This window comes from Myotis myotis, unplaced genomic scaffold, assembly GCF_014108235.1.
Source record: "Myotis myotis isolate mMyoMyo1 unplaced genomic scaffold, mMyoMyo1.p scaffold_m19_p_1, whole genome shotgun sequence".
NCBI lineage: Eukaryota > Metazoa > Chordata > Mammalia > Chiroptera > Vespertilionidae > Myotis > Myotis myotis.
In genome coordinates this window covers 219,785,239-219,804,757 of record NW_023416313.1, presented here as the reverse complement: position 1 = coordinate 219,804,757, position 19,519 = coordinate 219,785,239, and the positions used below count along the sequence as shown (strand labels likewise).

The 19,519-nt window shown below is 43.0% G+C and overlaps 1 protein-coding gene across 5 annotated transcripts in view; it reads left to right on the top strand.

Moving 5' to 3' along the window:
* Positions 1 to 19,519, top strand: part of WDR25 (WD repeat domain 25) — a 144,027-nt gene that overhangs the window by 120,034 nt on the left and 4,474 nt on the right. The window lies entirely within an intron of this gene.

Sequence of the window (19,519 nt, the reverse complement as noted above, 5' to 3'; positions counted from 1 at the left end):
GGGAGGCAACCAATTGCTGTGTCTCTCACATCGCTGTTTGTTTTTCCTCTTTCTCCCCTCCTCCCCTCTTTTCCTCCCCTCCACAATCTCTAAAAACCAATGGAAAAAGTATCCTCGGGTGAGGATTAGCCAAAAAAAGAAAAAAAAATAATGTTAGATGGGGGGTTTCATAGCTTTCCTAAATCAATATAAGGACGTTGCCTTCTATTTTTAGTTTTCTGAAAACTTTTATCATATATTGGTGTTGAATTTTGTCAAATGATTATTATCACATCTACATTTTTTTTGCTATATTCAGTTACTATGGTGAATTGCATTGATATTTTAAAAAAATGTTAAAAAACGGTGCATTTCTGGGATAAACCCTCCTTGGTCATGATGTATTACCAATTCTAGTTGCTAATAATTTGTTATGTATTTTGCATCTCTTTTCATGAAGGTTATTGGTTTATACTTTTTCTTTTTCTTTTTTTTAAATATTTTATTGATTTTTTACAGAGAGGAAGGGAGAGGGATAGAGTTAGAAACATCGATGAGAGAGAAACATCGATCAGCTGCCTCCTGCACACTCCCTACTGGGGATATGCCCGCAACCAAGGTACATGCTCTTGACTGGAATCGAACCTGGGACCCTTGAGTCCACAGGCCGACGCTCTATCCACTGAGCCAAACCGTTTAGGGCGGTTTATACTTTTTCTTGTGTTGTCTTGGTATGGTTTTGATATGAGATTAATATTGGCCTCAAAAAAATGAATTGAGAAATGTTCTCTCCTCAGATACTTTCTGAATATTTGGGTAGAATTAGTGGATTTCTTCCTTAAAGTTTGATAGAATTCACCAGTGGAGGCATCTAGACTCGGGGTTGTTTTTTTGTTGTTGTTGTAGGTTTTTAATTATAATTTTTTTTTAAAAAGGTATTTATAGGTCTATTAGATGTTCTATTTATTCATTGTTGTAACTTTTTTCTCTCAATGAATTTGTCTACTTCATCAAAATTGTCAAATTATTGTCCTAAAATTGTTGTTAATATCATTTCATTAATTTTTTAATGGCTATAGAGTCTTCATTCCTTCCTGTTGATCTGAATATCAACCTGGTATCACTTCAGTCTGAAGACTTTCCTTTAACATTTCTTGTAGTTCAGAATTCTTGTAGTGGTGAATTCTCTCAGTTTTTGTTTATTAAAAAAAGTCTTTAGGCAGAAAAACAGACACATAGACCAATGGAACAGAATTGAGAGCCTAGAAATAAACCACATGTATATGGGCAAGTAATTTTTTACAAAGGAGCCGAAAACATACAATGGAGAAAAGAAAGCCTCTTCAATAAATGGTGATGGGAAAACTGGAAAGCCACATGCAAAATAATGACACTAGACTACTGTTTGTCCCCATATACAAAAGTTAACTCAAAATGGATCAGAGATGTAAATGTAAGAGTGGAAACAATAAATTACACAGAAGAAAATATAGGTGCTAAACTTAGGGATCTTGGTCTTAGAGAGGATTTTATGAATTTGACCCCAAAGGCAAGGAAGTAAAGGGAACAACAGCTCTGACAAGGGGTTAATATCCAAAATATATAAAGAACTCATAAAACTCAGCACCAAACAAAAAAATACACAATCCAATTAAAAATGAGCAAAGGGCTTGAACAGACATTTATTCCCAAGACGTCATACAAACGGCCACATGTGGGATATAAAACTGAAAGCAACAAAGAAACAAGAAAAACAGGTGAACAAAAATTCATAGACTTAAGACAACAGTATGGTGGTTTACCAGAGGGAAGGGGGGTGGGGAATGGTAACACATATATGGTTCATCCTCACCAGCAATTAGAGAAATGCAAATCCAAACTACAATGAGATACCACCTCACCTAGCAGAATGGCTGTTATCAACAAGACAAGTAATAACAAGTGTCAGAGAGGTTATGGAAGAAAAGGAACCCGCATTGGCTGTCGTTGGGTACAGCCACTATGGAAAATAGTATGGAGTTTCTCAAACAATTAAGAATAGAGTTACCATATGACCCAGCAACTCCTTTTCTAGGTAACTTCCACAAAAATTTGAAAACATTTATTTGCAAAGGTATGTGCATCCCTATGTTCATTACAGCATTATTCATGGTGGCCAAGACATGGAAACAACCCAAGTGTCCTTTGATAGATGACTGGATAAAGATGTGGTACATAGATACAGTGGAATACTACTTGGCCATAAGAAAAGATGAAATACTGCCATTTATGACAATATGGATGGACCTTGAGAATATCGTGCGAAGTGAAATAAGTCGACAGAGAAAGTTAAGACCCATATGATTTCACTCATATGAGGGCTATAAAACTGAAAGCAACAAATAACAAACAAGAAAATCAAATGAACAAAAATTCATAGACTTAGACCACAGTATGGTGGTTTCCCAGAGGGAAGGGGGTGGGGAATGGTAAAGGTAAAGGAGGCCACGTACTAGTATATGGCAAAGGAAGATCTAACTTTGGTTGATGGGCACACATCACAGAAGTATACACTTGAAATCTATATAACGTTATTAATCAATGTCACCCAATTAAATTTAATTTAAAAAATAAGTAACTGGTAGAGTCTGGGAAAAAAAGTATTTATTTTGCCCTCATTTTTTCCACGTTACATTTATGGAAGTAACATTGACATACAATCAACTGCACATATTTGAAGCGTACATATTTGAGGTTTTGACCTACATATACTAGTATATCCATGAAACCATGACCACAACCAAGGTAAGTGTTGTATTTGTCACCTTCAGATGTTTTGTGTCCCATTTCTAACTCTTCCTCCTGTCCCTCCATGACACATGTCTTGAGCCAACCACTGGTCTGTTCCCTGTCATTATAAATTAGTTTAATTTTCTAGAATTTTGGTGTAAATATGGTCATATGATACATACTCTTTTATGTGGCTTTTCCCAGCCACAATGGCTTTGGGATTGATCCACATGGCTGTATGTATCAATCAATACTAGTTTATTCTTTCATGTTGCTAAATATTTCATTATAAGGATACGCTACAGTCTATCCACTTAACCTACTGACAAACATTGGGTTGTTTCCAGTATCTGATTATTACAAATAAAGTTACTACGAACAGTCACATACAAGCCTTTGTGTGGACACATCCTTTCATTTCTTTGGGTGTTTATGGACTGAATTGTGTGCCCCCAAATTCATATGTGGAAGCCCCAGTGTGACTGTATTTGGAGATAGGGCTTTAACGAGATAATTCAGGTTAGATGACAATTTAGATGGAGGCTCTAATCCAATAGGACTGGTGTCCTGATAAGAAGAGGAAGGAGCACCAGAGCTTTCTCTGTGCGCCGCACACAGGACAGGCCGCGTGGGGACACAGCAAGAAGGCATCCTCTTCACTTGAAGGAAAGAGGCTCCACCAGAAACCCACCCTGCTGCACCGTGGTCTCAGACACCCCGCCTCCAGCACTATGAGGAGATGCGTGTCTGCTGTTTAAGCCCCCACTCTGCGGCACCTTGTTCTGGCAGCCCTCGCAGACCTGGGGTCAGTCCTAGGATTGGAATGTCTGCGTCATATGCTGGTGGTGAATGTTGAACTTTTAAAGAAACTGCCAGTTTTTCAAATGATTTCATTTTACAATCCCACCAACATTCTGTGAGGGTTCCAGTGCTCTACATCTTACCCAGCATTTGGTACGATCGTTCTTTTTAACTTCAGTCATTGTAAAATATGTGTAGTGTGGTTCTCTCACCGTGGTTTTAATTTGGCGTTTCCCTGATGACTAACGATGTTGAACATCTTTTCATGAGCTTATCTGCCATTTTTACATTTTGTTATGAAGCGTCTGTTCAGTTTTTTTTTTTTTTGCCCACTTTAAAAATCAGATTGTTTGTTTTGTAGTACTGAGTTTTGAGATTTCTTTATATATTTTGGATATGTTTGTCACATATGTGATTTGCAAATACTTCCTCTCAGTCTATGGGTTGTATTTTCATTCTCATAACAGGTTTTTTGTTTGTTTGTTTGTTTTGAAGAGCAGATTTTATTTTATTTTTTTAAAAATATATTTTATTGATTCTTTACAGAGAGGAAGGGGGAGGGATAGAGAATTAGAAACATCAATGAGAGAGAAACATCGTTCAGCTGCCTCCTGCACACTCCCCACTGGGTATATGCCCACAACCAAGGTTCATGCCCTTGACTGGAATCGAATCTGGGACCCCTGAGTCCGCAGGCCGACGCTCTATTCACTGAGCCAAACCCGTTAGGGCTGAAGAGCAGATTTTAAAACTTTTGATAAATTCCAATTTATCAACTTTTTCTTTTCTGAATCATGCTAGATACTGGTGACGTATCTAAGTAAATTTTGCCTAACCTAAGGCCACAAAGAGTTGCTCTTGTTTACTTCCAGAAATTGTATATGTTGTGGCTTTATATTTGTCTGTGCTCCATTTCATATTAATTTTTATATATGGTACAAGTATGGGTGGAAGTTCATGGTTTTGCATATGGATCTTCATTATTCCTGTAGCACCTGTTGAAAACAGATCTGTGCCCTTATGCCTCTGTGGACTAAATATGTGTAGGTCTGTTTTGTACTCTCTCTTCTGTTCCATTGCTCTCTTTGTCTATATTATCACCAATACTCCATTGTTTTTATTATTATAATCTTATGATGAGTCATGAAATCGGGTAGTGTAAGTTTTCCTTTTTTCCCCCAAAATTATTTTGACTATCCTAGTTCTTTGCATTTTAATTTTAAATTTAGAATCACTTTGTATATTTCTACCCCAAAATGCCTGTTTGAACTCTGAATGATATTGCATTTACTAGTACTCTACAGATCAATTGGAGAGAGAATGGAATTCTTAACAATTTTGAGTCTTCCAATCCATGAACATAGTATACTTCTCCATATATTTGTCCAGTATTTTCGTTCATTGTACAGCTCCTTTACATTTTTTGTAAGGTTTACCCCTAAGTATTTATATTTTTATGTTATTGGAAAACATTATACCCAACAACAGCAGAACACACATTCATTTCAAGGGGTTTATCAATTTTGTTGATCCTTTCAAAGTACCAGATTTTTTGTTTCATCAATTTTTCTCTATTTTTTTTAAATTATTGATTTATTTTCTAATCTTAGTTATTTCCTCTGCTTAAACCTTGGGTTTAATGTTCTCTTCTTTCTGTAGTTTCATAAAGTAGAAGTTGAGGTGATTGTTTTGAAATCTATATTCTTTTCCATCATAGGTGTCCAGTGCTGTTAATTTCCCTCTAGGTTTTGCAGCTACATTACATAGCTGTCAATGCATTGTTTTTCATTTTTCTTCAGTTAAAAATACTTTCTAATTACCTTTTTTTATTTCTTTGTGGTCCATGGATTATTTAGGAATGCTCTTTAGGCTCCAAATCCTTGGGAATTTTCCAAATATCTGTTAGTGATTTCTAACTTAACTCCATTAGGGTCACAAAACACACAGTTCATGTTTAAATCCTTTTAAATTTATTGAGATTTGGTTGATGTCCTACGGTATGATCCATTTTGGTAAATGTTCTGTGAGCACTTGAAAAGAGTGTGTATTCTGCTGTTTGTTGGGTGTAATGATCTACAAATGTCAATTACATCAAGTTGATTGATAGCATTATTCAAGACTTCTCTACCTTCTCTGAAATTTCTATTTGTTCTATTAGTTAAGAATGGCTGGTTAAAATTTGTGACAATGAGAATAGATTTGTCTTACTTACTTTTAAAGTTCTATTAGTTTTCCTTTATTTCTTTTGAAGGTCTGTTATTAGGTACATAAACATTTAGGGTTGTTATGTTCTCCAGAGGAATTGACTCTTTTATTGAAAAGACCCACTTTGTCCCTGATAATATTCTTTTCTCAGACATCTACTTTGCCTGTTATTACCATAGGCATTCCTGGTTTATTTGATACCGTTAGTTAGCATGGTGTATCTTTTTCCCTCTTTTTACTTTAACCTATTTGTGTCTTTATAAAACATGTTTCTTATCGGCAGCATTTAGTTGGGTATTGACCATGTATTTTAATTCTACATAGCAATCTTTTCCTATGAAGTGGTTTAGTGTTCCTGTTTTAATTTAGTATAATTATTTTTAAAATATTATTACTTTTATAAACTATATTTTTATTGATTTCAGAGAGGAAAAGAGGGGGAGAGAGAGGTAGAAACATCAATGATGAGAGAGAATCATTGATCAGCTGCCTTCTGCATGCCCCACATTGGGGATCGAGTCTGCAACCTGGTATGTGCTCTGACTGAGAATCAAACTGTGACCTCCTGGTTCATAGGTCGACGCTTAACTACTGAGCCGCCCCAGCCGGGCTAGTGTAATTATTGAGTTAGTCGGGTTTAAATCTATCATCCTGCTGGTTTTCATTTGTTCCGTCTATCCTTTTTGACATTTTTTTCTGTCCTCTCTTTCTCTTGGATTAATTCAGTGTTTTTAATGATTTCATCTTATCTTCTTTGTTGCTTTATTATCTGTGGCATTGTGTCGTGCTTTATTTTTTGTGGTTGCTTTAGAGTTTATAGTATACTTCTTTACCTTATCAGTCTGCTTTCAAATCATATTATATCTCTTATTGTATTGTATAAGAACCTTACAATATACAAATTTTCAACTTTTCTCCTCAGGGTCTTTGCACTGTTGCTGGCACACATTTTCCTTCCACATGTATTAAAAATCCTACAATACTTTTTTTTTCTGGAAACAGAAAATTAAAGAATATTTTAATGATCAAAAAGTATTTTCTATTTCCTTATATATTTACTACGGTACTGGAGGCCTGGTGCAAGAATTCATGCACCTGTGGGGTCCCTTGGCCTGGCCTGTGGGTTCAGGCCAAAACCGGCTCTCCGACATCCCCCGAGGGATTCCGGATAGCAAGAGGGTGCAGGCCAGGCTGAGGGACCCCACCAGTGCACAGACTGGGTCTGGGGAGGGACCTGGGAGGTTGGCCAGCGGGGGAGCGTTCGCAGGAGGACTCCAGGGCACGTCCGGCCCATCTCACTCAGTCCTGATCGGCCGGACCCCAGCAGCAAGCTAACCTACCGGTCGGAGCATCTGCCCCCTGGTGGTCAGTGCACGTCATAGTGACTGGTCTACCAGTCGACTGTATGCCCCCTGGTGGTCAGTGCACATCATAGCGAGCAGTTGAGTGGCCTTAGTATACCAATAGCATATTATGCTTTGATTGGTTGAATGGACGACCGGACACTTACCATATTAGGCTTCTATTATGTAGGATTTCTATTCCTTTTCATTATTTTGTGTAGATTTGGGTTTGGTATAATTTCCTTTCTACCTTAAGGACTTAAAATTTTTGTTTTCAACAGTCATGAATATTTCAAAGAACTTAATTGAAAAAAATGGTCTTTTATACTTACTTATCCAATTAGATACCATATACCTTGCTTTTCCTTCACTCCTGAATTTCCAAGTTTTCCTCTGGTATTATTACTCTTCAACCTGAAGAATTTCCTTTAGCATCTGTTGATGACAGAACAGATCTGTTGATGACAAATTTACTTATTTTTTTTTTTCCATCTGTCAGAATTGGTATTTTGCCTTTATTCCTAGAGGGTACGTTTGCTGTCTATAAAATTCTGGGTTGGGCACTCCTTTCTTTCACCATTTTCAATGTTTTCCACTTTTTTTTTTTTTTACTTCTATAGTTTCTGATAAGAAATCCATAGCATTTCAAATTATTTTAATGTAATGCTTCATTCCCCACTTCTACCCCCACCCATGAGGTGGTTTCAATATTTTTTTCGTTGAGGTTTTTAGAAGTTTGAATGTGTTGGGGCTTGGTGTTTTCTTTGAGTTTATCTTTTTATGGCTTGCTGAGCCTCTTGACTCTAAATTTATGTCTTTCACCAAATGTGGGCACTTTGGTCAGTATTTCTGCAAGTATAGACATATAAATTGACATACACACAGACGTATACATGCACTGCTCCACTGACAAAAATGTTTAACCTTCTGATATTATCCCACGGGTCCCTAAGACTTTGTTCATTTCTGTTTCTCTGCAAGCTCACTGAGTCTTTTTCATTTCCCGTTTTGTTATTGGGCTTATCCCATGATTAAAAAATACTTTCAGTTCTAAACTTTCTATTTAAAAATATAATTCCTGGCCCTAGCCGGTTTGGCTCAGTGGATAGAGCATCGCCCTGTGGACTAAAGGGTCCTGGGTTCCATTCCGGTCAAGGGCATATACCCGAGTTGCGGGTTCGAGCCCCAGTGCAGAGCATGCAGGACGCAGCTGATCAATGATTCTCATCATTGATGTTTCTATCTCTCTCTTCCTCTCCCTTCCTCTCTGAAAACTATAAAAATATATTTTAAAAATTATATATATATATATATATATATATATAAACTTCTGTTTCTCTGTTGAGGTCATCTATCCATTTATTTCAAGAATGTTTATCTCATTGAGGATTATTATAATAGCTGTTTAAATGTGTCTGATAATTCCAAGATCTGGATCATTTCAGGGTTGGCAATGTTTTATTTTTCTCATGGTTACTGCTTACATTTTTCTGGTTCTTTACATGTCAAGTAACTTAAGAACACATCCTGCAGATGTTTAGCATTATATTGTCAGATCCTGGGTCCCGTAAAACCCTGTGGAGAATAATGATTTGTTTGTCTCAATGGGCAACCAACCCAGTTAGATTCAGGGAGCAAGTGTTTCTTTCCTTTTGTGGGCAGTGGTTCCACTTCAGTAAGGGGTTAGCTTCAGACTTAGGCAGTGGTTCTATGGCACTTCCCTACTTAAAGCTTGAGCTGTGCTTCTTGGACTGTGTCACACACCTGTAGCTTAGGGACTGCCCTGGGTTGCATATCAGTTCATACACAGAATGAGAGGGTTCCCTTCTCACCTCTCTCCTCTGCGGAGTTTCTCCCTCACTCTCTGTCTCCCCAGGGCCTGGTTCTTCGTCCCGGAGAGACGGAGTTCTCCCCAGGGTTAACCTTCTGCTATGTCACATGGTGACCACACTGGGATCCCTCCCACGGCAAACTGGCTAATTTTGGAGAAAATAGTGGAAAAAACAACGTGGATTTCCCTCTTAACTGGTTTTACAATAAGGTCACTTTTCCCCAGTTCTTTGGTTCAGATTCTCTCCTCTGGGTTTCAGGTACTTGTACTGCATGCCAGAGCAGTGTGGTTCTGCTCTGGGCAGGGCTGGGAGAACGAGACGGACATCGTTTTACAATTTCCAATGTTCTCTGGCTTACAGAGACACCCCCCCCCCTTTTTTTTGTCTCTTTGGCCAGAATGGTGGATTTATTTCAGAATTTTTGCCACTATTATAATTCCTAAAATCAGTCAGTCTGTGAGTCAGTGTCAGCAATTAAAACATGCCCCCCCCCCCAAATATAAGTAAAAACCCCAAACTGAAAATCCCACAGACTTAAAGCCTCACTTGCCATATTGGTTTTTCTTCACATTTCGACTTCGGCCCCCTAACCCACCTGCTATTACTTTTTAGGCTTCAGGCTTGCATTGTGAATTTTGTCCAGAGTTCTTACTTGTAATTTGTGATAGAGGGTGAGAGGCCATTGTGGGCTTATTCCATTTGGGGTTCAAACTAGATTTTGTTCATTTAAAAAAGTCAGCCTTTTCCCCTCTCTAGTATGGTTGGAATAATTTCCATTCTGTGCTCTTCTAGTTCACTAATGTTTCCTCTTGCCGTGTCTCATCTGACGTTAATCCCACTCAAGGTATCTTTCATCTCAGCACTGTGTGTTCCATGTCTAGAAGGTCCTTGGGGTTCTCCTCCATCCTCCATGCCTCACTGAGCGTGACCAGTCTCTCTTCTACCTTCGTAAACAGGTGCTATGTGGTTATAACAACTGTCGCAATGCCCGGGTCTGTCATCTGTTACTTGCGGATTTAGCTGGTGAGAGACAGAATCTGAGGCTGTGGTTGGTCGTTGTTCCTAGGCCCCTTCCACGGTCACAGCTAGGAAATGGTTTTGTTGTTAAGAAAAAAATGCATCATTGGTAGTACTGGTTTTCCCCATTCAGATTTAGGATTACAGAACTTTCCTTTGGCTTCTTTGCTTTTATATATTTTTTTATTTCTTTTACACGGAAAATTTTTATTTCTGTCTCTCTTAACACAATTTTTTTGGTATATTGACACTAGCAATTTCATGACTGAAAACAGTTTAAGATTTCTCTCAGTTCTTTTTGTCCACAGTGCATATCCAATTAGGGTTTACCATCAAATTACTGTTCATAATGTATATTCAACTAAGGACCTACCATTAAATTACTGTGCTTTCACATCTCCCAAAATAAATCCTATTTATGTGATTAAGCTACTAGCTCAATTCTTGGTTTGTTTCATTTGCTTAATTTTTCTTTCACATTTTAGAGACTGTTTTTTAAGTTAATTTTGTTGTATAATGTTATAAAATATGTACATTGTTCTAGAGAAGGGATTGGAAAACTACAGCTCTTGGGTCCAATTTGGTTTACATTTTTAAACGGCTGTCACACACACACGCACACACACACGCACACACACACGCACGCATGCACACACACGCACACACACACGCATGCACACACAGGCACACACACACGCCACAGTGACTGTATGGGGCCCATAAACCCTAAAATATTTACTGTTTGGCCCTTTACAGAAATTTTCTAACTTCTACCCCCAACCCGTTCCTCCATTTCATTCTCTGCCTCTAGAGCAGCGGTTCTCAACCTGTGGGTCGCGACCCCTTTGGGGGTCGAACAACCCTTTCACAGGGGTCGCCTAAGACCATCAGAAAACACATATACAATTACATATTGTTTTTGTGATTAATCACCATGCTTTAATTATGTTCAATTTGTAACAATGAAAATACATCCTGCATATCAGATATTTACATGACAATTCATAACAGTAGCAACATTATAGTTATGAAGTAGCAACGAAAATAATTTTATGGTTGGGGGTCACCACAGCATGAGGAACTATATTAAAGGGTCCCGGCATTAGGAAGGTTGAGAACCACTGCTCTAGAGTCTAGAGGCTGACTTATTCCTTTACTTACTTTCTGATTTATCTTCCTACTGCTTTTAATGTAAGCAAACACATACATATATTCATAGCGTCTCTTCGAGTTCCTTCCCACCTGCTTTTCTCCCTGAGCAGCGAACCTGGAGGTCACCCCACAGCAGGCAGGGAGGCAGGCCTCCTTTCTCTTCCAGCTGCTGTGCTGGGCTTTATTTAACCGGTTCCTTCCTGGTGTTTATTTCGGTTCCTCTAATTTTTTTATTCTTAAAGTTGTGGGAGTTTGGCCAGCGTCGCTTCGGGACCGGTCCCTGCGGGGGACTGCGGGTCAGGCAGGGGGCGGAGGGCGAGTCATGTGCCACTGCCAGTGGCCCCGGTTCTCTGCACAGGGATCGTACCACTCACGCTTCTCTCACTAATGCCCACGGCCACCTAACGAAGAGTGTGGCCAGACGCTTGGAGTTTGCTAATTTGATAGGTGAGGAATATCTTTGTGTCATTTAAATGGTCATTTCCAATGAGCAGGGGCAAAGGACCAACTACATTTCCTTTTATTGACCTGTCTGTCCACTTTTCCTGCTCACTTTTTTGTGGAACTCTTGGTCACTTCATGTGTTTTTAGAAACTGTTTTTAGGGATAGTGACCTTTGCTTCTAATATAAGTTGCAAATATTTCTTCCATTTGTCTTTTTTACTTATTTCCTTGTTTTTATGGCACGCCACAGTGACGATGATGATGATTTTCCTGTAGGCAAATCTACCCATCTTTCATCTTATTGCTTCTGGCCCTGGAGTCCTAGCCAGGAGGGTTTCTCCAATCCCAGACTGTGGAAAAGTCAGTCATCTTTTCTTCTCATGTTTTTGTAGTGTCTTTTTAAAGTTCTGGTCCTTTTCACATTTACTGACAGCGCACTCTCCGTGCACACTGCTCTGTGTTTGACCACTTTCCCTGTGTGAATTTAAGCCGCAGAAAGGGGCCCTTACCCACTCCTCCAGTTTGCCAGCGTTGCTTCGAGACTGGTCCCTTCAGAGGGCGGCTGCAGGTCAGGCACATGGTGGAGGACAAGTCATGTGCCTGACCCCCATTTGTGTATCCACTCATCCCCTGGTGCAGATACTCATTCAGTGCACCCTGCCGGTGCAGAGACCCCTGGCATCGCAGCATTTGAAAGAGATCAGCATGTGCATTTTCAGGGAGAAGGAATTGAGATGGCTGGGGCCGGGGGGCAGGCACGGGATTTACCAGGGACTCTCGGCTCCATCCTGGGGACTCACTCCTGCCGGCGGGGGAAGGTCCATGAGTGTCTGCCGTGTGGTGGCCACCGAGCCAGCCTACCACCTCTGTTTACTCCCAAGCCACAGGTCCTGTCATTGTCCCCCCTTCAGATGTGGGCCTGAAGCACGGAGAGGCAAGTTGCTTGCTCAAGGCCCTGCAGCCAGTACTAGGCCGCCAGGCTCCAGTACGCGGCATCTGCCTCCCCCGGGGAAGGCGAGGCCCCTGCTAGCCTTGCCAGGGATGTGGCATGGAGCCCAGTCGCACTGCCCTCCCCTCCTGCCCCACCATGGCCTCGGAGCTCCTTGGAGAGTCAGTTTGCCTGTGACTGCGTGTCCCAGCCATTGGCGCTCCCTGGGCATGAATGCTGTCCCCGGCGCCTGCTGGAGCTGGTGGCAGCAGCTCCGTGGGCGGTGCCTCAGCCCCCAGTGCCAGCAAGTGCTGGCAGCCAGAGGCTGCGCTCACTACTTTTCAAGTTGTTCTTTTGTTCATTCATCCGTTTGTGTATCCACGCATCCCTCATGCAGATAGATACTCATTCAGCACGCCCTGCCGGTGCCTGCAGCCTGCCGCCCCCGTGCTGGCCGGGGCGCCCCAGGCGTGGGACAGATGTCTGTCCCCAGGGGCTCAAGTCCTGGTGCTGGGCAGGGGCTGGGAGCCCAGAGCAGTGTCTCCCTCGCCTTTCCTTCAGCTTTGGGTGCGGTGAGGGCAGCTGGTGCCCACAGTGCTGAAAGGCGCCAGAGACCAGACCCCGAGAGGGAAGGGCTCCCCTGGGCACACGTGTCAGCCGCCCGGCCAGGCCCACGCCTCACCTGCACCCCGACCTCACGCCCCTTGAAGAGGCTGGGACCCAAGGAAGGGACCCCCGGAGCCCAGCCCTCAGGTGTGTGGGGGGCACGCAGCTGGCGGGTTTTCGGGCATCAGGTGGCTTTCATCAGCACTGACTGCGCCATGACCAGCCTTCCCCTCTCCTGGCGCCCTAGGCCTTGGCCCCGAGGTGCTTCCCAGCGAGGCGGGTTGCCAGGGCGTCTGGGAGGCTCCCCGTGGATCCAGCTAGTTAGGCCCGGAGCGCCCCGGCCCCGGCTGGCCGCGCCAGCTGTCGGTGTGATGACAGTTGCCATAAAACCCACCAACGAGACGCGCGTGCGGCTCCTCCGCGGCCGGTAAATCACGTTCCGGGCCATCGCTTCCCAGGGCAGCCGCCGCCGGAGCATTGGCGGGATCGCCCATCACACGCCCTGCTCCCAGCCCTTGGAGTTTACGGCGCCTCATGAATCGGGCCATTTCCCTCCTTCGCAGGAATCGTCCGGAACCGCGGGCTCGTTCTCCTGGGAAAGGTGGGCTTGGCGGCGGGCAGTGTGCGGGTGGGCGCCCGGCGGCTCTGGGCCCACATGCCGAGGCCCGGCTCCCGCTTCTCCCTGGGCCCTCCCGCCGCCAGTGGCTGGCACTGAACAGGCACTGGGTGAGTGGCAGGGCCCTTCTCCTCCTCCACCCCTTCCTGGGTCAGTGTGTGTCCTGGGGGGCGCCTGGGGACCGAGGTACTGCCGTGGGGCGAGGGGCTGAGGTGCAAAGGCTACCCCTGCCCCCAGGGGCGGCCAGTCCTGCCTGCGCAGCGTGTGTGCGTGCCCGCGTGGGTGCCCGTGTGGGAGCCCGTGAACGGCCTGTCTCTGGCTGGTGGGGCTCGGGGCTGCTGCTGCCCCCACAGCTGGGGAGGGGGAAGCGTCTCCGTGCACGAGCCATGTCCAGGGACACAAGTCCAGCCGCACTTAGCCTCTCTAGGACGTGCTGCCCGGCCATCTCGGAGCCAGAGCCCATGAGAGAGGCTTCAGGAAAGGGGGGCGGAAGTTGGGCAGGCCCCAGGTGGCCCAGGCGAGGGAGGCAGGGGATGTCTGGGGGTGGGGGTCGGAGGGGGAATGGCTCTGGATGGGAGGAGCGGATGGAATTGGACCCAGGAAAGAGGTTACTTAAGAGCCAAGGTGAGGGGGCCTCCCCATCATCCCTTCCCTCCCCCTCCTTCCTTCCAGGGTCCTTCCTTCCAGAGTAGATTCTAAACACGCCTGGGGTGGCACTGCCCTGTGATGGAAGGATGTGCAGGCTCAGCAGAGCAGATGTTGGGGGCGCCACACCCTCCCAGGCCCTAGGCCGATGCCCCAGCCCCAGACTGGGCAGGCACGGGCCTCTGGTCAGCAGCACAGCCGCTGTGCCTCCTGGCCGACCCCGCTTCCCCCCCATCCCACACTCGGGGGGCTCAGGACCCTGGGGAGGCAAGTGGGCTTGCGGTGCCTAGGGAGGGAGGGAGGGAGAGCAGCAGGGATGCCCTCTCTTCTGCCCCAGACCACCCCTCGGCTTCAGGGGCCCACCCAGAAGTCACCCTGCCTGGGGGCTGCTTCTGAAGAGGCTCCAAGAAGAGCAGTCATTGGTCGCCCACCCTCCCAGGAATGTGTCCCCACACTTACCGAGGCAGGAATTGGCCGGCAGGAGACTGGGGTGTGGGCCCCAGGGAAGCAGCTGGGGCTGGGAGAAGCTCCATCACTCCTGGCCCTGTGGTCTTGGCAAATCCCTGCATCTCTCTGAGCCTCAGTGTTCCTCATCTGCAGAATGGGTCTCTAAGCCCCCCCCCCCTCCCCGCTCCAGTCTAAATTGGATTGATGGAGTGCTGCATTTAATGGAAATTTGACATACGGACATTTGAAAGAGGAGGATAGAAAAGTCTGCAACATTTGAGAGGCTGTGAATTCCAGTTTTTTAAAAAATTGTCAAGATGGCTCAGTGTTGGGCTGCGGTTCGGGCGAACTGTCTATGCGGTGGCCGCATGGTGGCGCCCTGGGAGCTGATGAATAGGCGGCCAGGGCGGCAGGGAGGCCAGAGGCGCAGGCCCTGACTGCAGTTTCAAGTAGAATCTATTGTGAGTTTGTTAAGTGGAGGTTCCTGTTAGTCTCCGCCCCGCACCTGTCGCTGCCAAACCAGTTGTCTTAGAACAGCAGGTGAAGGTGATAAATGCTCTGAAGAAAGCAGAACAACTGCTGGATACTTAATCACATTAGTTTACGAGGCAGGAGGCTTTGGAATATTGGCGATGATGCTAAGACAGAAAAATGTCTTTACATCATAGATATACAAAGGATCATACTAGAATATTATGAAAGACTATGTGCCACCGAATTCAATAACCTAGAAGAAATGGATTGGCTCCTAAAAATATCTAACCTTCCTAGACTAAAACATGAAGAATTGGAAAATCTAAATAGACTGATCAGCAGTGAGGAAATTGAAACAACCATCAAAAAATAAAAATCCAGGACCAGATGGCTTCACTAGTGAAATATACAAAATTTCAAAGCAGATTTAAAGCCTATTCTTCTCAAACTCTTACAGAAAATTGAAGAAGAGACACTACTTCCTAACAAATTCTATGAAGCCAGTATATCTCTGATACAAAACCTGGCAAAGATAACACAAAAGAAGAAAACTATAGACCAATATCTCTGATGAATACAAATGCAAAAATCCTAAACAAAATACTAGCAAATCAAATACAACAGTACATCCAAAAAATAATACATCACAATCGAGTGGGGTTTATTCCAGGGGCACAAGGATGGTTTAACATATGAAAGTCAATCAGTGTAATAGGCCACATTAACAAAAGAAAGGATAAAAGTCACGTGATCTTATCAATAGATACAGAAAAAGCATTTGATAAGATACAACATTCATTTATGATTAAAACACTCACTAAAATAGTAATAGGAGGAAAGTACCTCAACATAATAAAGGCCATATATGATAAACTCTCAGCTAAGATCGTACTCAGTGATGAAAAACAACATTTTTTCTCTAAGATCAGAAATAAAACAAGGATGTCCACTCATCACTCTTATTCAACATAGTGCTGGAAGTCCTAGACAGAGGAATAAGGCAAGAGAAAGAAATAAAAGGCATCCAAATAGGGAAGTAAGATGTCAAACTGTCACTTTTTGAAGGTGACATAATTTTATATATAGAAAACCCTAAAGACTCTACCAGAAAACTATTAGAAACAATAAACAAATATAGTCAAGTTGCAGGATACAAAATCAGTTTCCAAAAATCTATTGCCTTCCTGTATACTAACAACAAAATTTTAGGAAAAAAAAAGAAGAAAAATTCCTTTTGAAATTGTAACCCAAAGAATAAAATACCTAGGAATAAATTTAACAAAGAACGTGAAAGACCTACATACTGAGAATTACAAAGCATTATTAAAAGAAATTGAAAAAGACACAACAAAATGGGAAAATATCTTGTATTCATGGGTTGGAAGAATCAACATAGTTAAAATAGCTGTATTACTCCAAGCAATATACAGGTTTAAAGCAATCCCCATCAAAATCCCAATGTCATTTTTAAAAGAAATAGAATGAGAAATCATCAGATTTGTATGGAACCACAAAAGATCCTGAATAGCCAAAGTAATCCTGAGAAAAAAGAACAAAACTAGAGGTATCAAGCTACCTGACTTCAAATTATACTACAGAGCCACGATAATCAAAACAGCTTGGTATCGGCAGAGAAACAGACACACAGATCAGTGGAACAGAATAGAGAGCTCAGCTTTAAAACCAAATGTACTAGTACATGGGCAGATAATTTTCATATATATATATTATTGATTTCAGAGAGGAAGGGAGAGGGAGAGAGAGGTAGAAACATCAATGATGAGAGAGAATAATTGATCGGCTGCATCCTACATGCCCCACACTGAGGATCGAGCCCACAACCCGGGCATGTGCCCTGACCGGGAATTGAACCGTGACCTCCTGGTTCATAGGACACTCAGCCACTGAGTCCCTCCAGTGGGGCTGGACAGATAATTTCCGACAAGGAGCCAGAAATGCACATTGGAGTAAAGGTAGTCTCTTCAATAAGTGGAGCTGGGAAAACAGGGAAGCCACCTGCAAAGGAATGAAACTGGGCTGCAGTTTGCCCCCAGGTACAGAAATTAATTCAAAATGGACCAAAGACCTAAATGGAAGACCCAAACAATAAGTTACATAGAAGAAAATATAGATACCAAACTTGTGGACCTTGGTCGCAGAGAACATTTTATGAACTTGACCCCAGAGGCAAAGGAAGTAAAGGCAAAAATAAATGAACGGGACTGAAACTAAAAAGCTTCTGCACAGCAGAAGAAACGGACAGCAAAACAAAGAGGCGGCCAACAGATGGCAGATGACATTTGCAAACAGCAGCTCCGACAAAGGTTTAATCTCCAAACTATATAAAGAGCTCACAACACTCAACACCAAACAGCAACCAAGCCAGTCACAAAGTGGGCAGAGGACCTGAAAACACTCCTCTCCCAGTAAGACATATGAAGAGCCAACAGGTATATTGAAAAGATATTCAACCCCACTGGCAATCAGGGAAATGCAAATCAGAACTACAGTGAGATACCGCCTCACACCTGTTAGCATGGCCATTATCAACAAGACAAGCCATAGCAAGTGTTGGCCCTGTGGTCTTGGCAAATCCCTGCATCTCTCTGAGCCTCAGTGTTCCTCATCTGCAGAATGGGTCTCTAAGCCGCCCCCCCTCCCCCCCACACACACACCCGCTCCAGTCTAAATTGGATTGATGGAGTGCTGCATTTAATGGGAATTTGACATATATGATAAACTCTCAGCTAATATCATACTCCCTGATTGCCAGTGGGGTTGAATGTTGTTGTTGTTTTTTTCTTCTTCTTCAGGTTTGTGTTTTTTTAATCGTTAAAATGTTTTATTGTAATTACAAGATAGTCAACGCCACATTACGGGCACTGTGTTATTTCCTGCACTACTCTTGATCCCTGTCTCAAAGTGAACGCGGCCTCCTCTACCCCGTTCATTCTCTGGCTGCCTGCGCAGCGAGCAATGTCCCCGTTGAGCAAGGCACTGTGACCTCGGGCTCTTTTTCCGGAGCACTTAAGGTAACTCAGAGTCCGTCAGTGAGTAGAGCGATGCCAACTGCTCCTACCAGTGCCCGCACTTGACTACATAACATTTCAAAGACTCAGCAACAGTAGAGATGGCAGAGGCCAGTTAGTTTATCAAACCTGCCCACTCTGCCAGCAGAAGCATGCAAAGGCAGAAATCCTACCACCTCATGCTATTTTAACAACGCACATTGCTAATAATCACAATGCTGTGTGGGTTTTTTTGTTTGTTTTTTGGGGTGTTTTTTTTTTTCATCTGTAAAAGACATTTATTCTGAGAATCTAAAATCTGGACAGAGAATATTGAACTTTATAGAAAATGCCTACACAGGATTTTGTCATTTCTTCCTAATACATTAACAACCTAAGAAAGAGGAAAAAAACCTTTCAAACAATATTGTTCCAGTTTGTCTGCAGTTATGTGATTTAAAATATCCCTGTTCTGTTGAGGTATGAGCTGCAAACTTTGGTAAAGTTTGTAGAAAAATTAACAAATAAAATTCCAAAAAAATAAAAAATCCCTAAGTTATAGATTTCTTGGTACATAAACAGTAACTACAAAAAAAATTCATTTAGAAAAAGTATTTATTTTAAAAACAAATTCCCTCTTGTAAATATCAATTGGTGAGTTGAAAATTCAATGTAAAGGAAGAACAAAACTCAACCTATCCCCCAACACTCACCCAGATTTGGAAAGAACTGGTTGGCCAATTTGAGAATCTGGTTGGCATTTTCAGTAACTCAGCGCTAAAAAAAGAGCCCCGTGTTTAGAAAGGAAGGACCAAAGGCACGTGAACATGGGAAGTTGTGGGACAAAAGGGCACCCTATCCGCTGCTGGTGGGCAGGTAGGCTGGTATAATCGCTATGGAGAGCAGCCTGACGATGCCTCAAACCATTAAGAATAGAGCTACCGTGTGACCCAGCAACCCCTCTCCTGGGGATATACCCCCAAACCTCAAAAACATGTCTTCAGGAACATATATGCACCCCTCTATTCATTGAAGCATTATTCACGGTGGCCAAGACATGGGAACCACCAAAGTGCTCTGCAGTAGAGGACTGGATACAGAAGCGGTGATATGTGCACACAATGGAATACTCCTCAGCCACGAGAACGGATGAAACAGCGCCATTTGCAACAACAGGGAGGGACCTTGAGAACGTTATGCTAAGTGAAAGAAGTCAGACAGAAAGAGCTAAGAACCATGTGACTTCACTCATC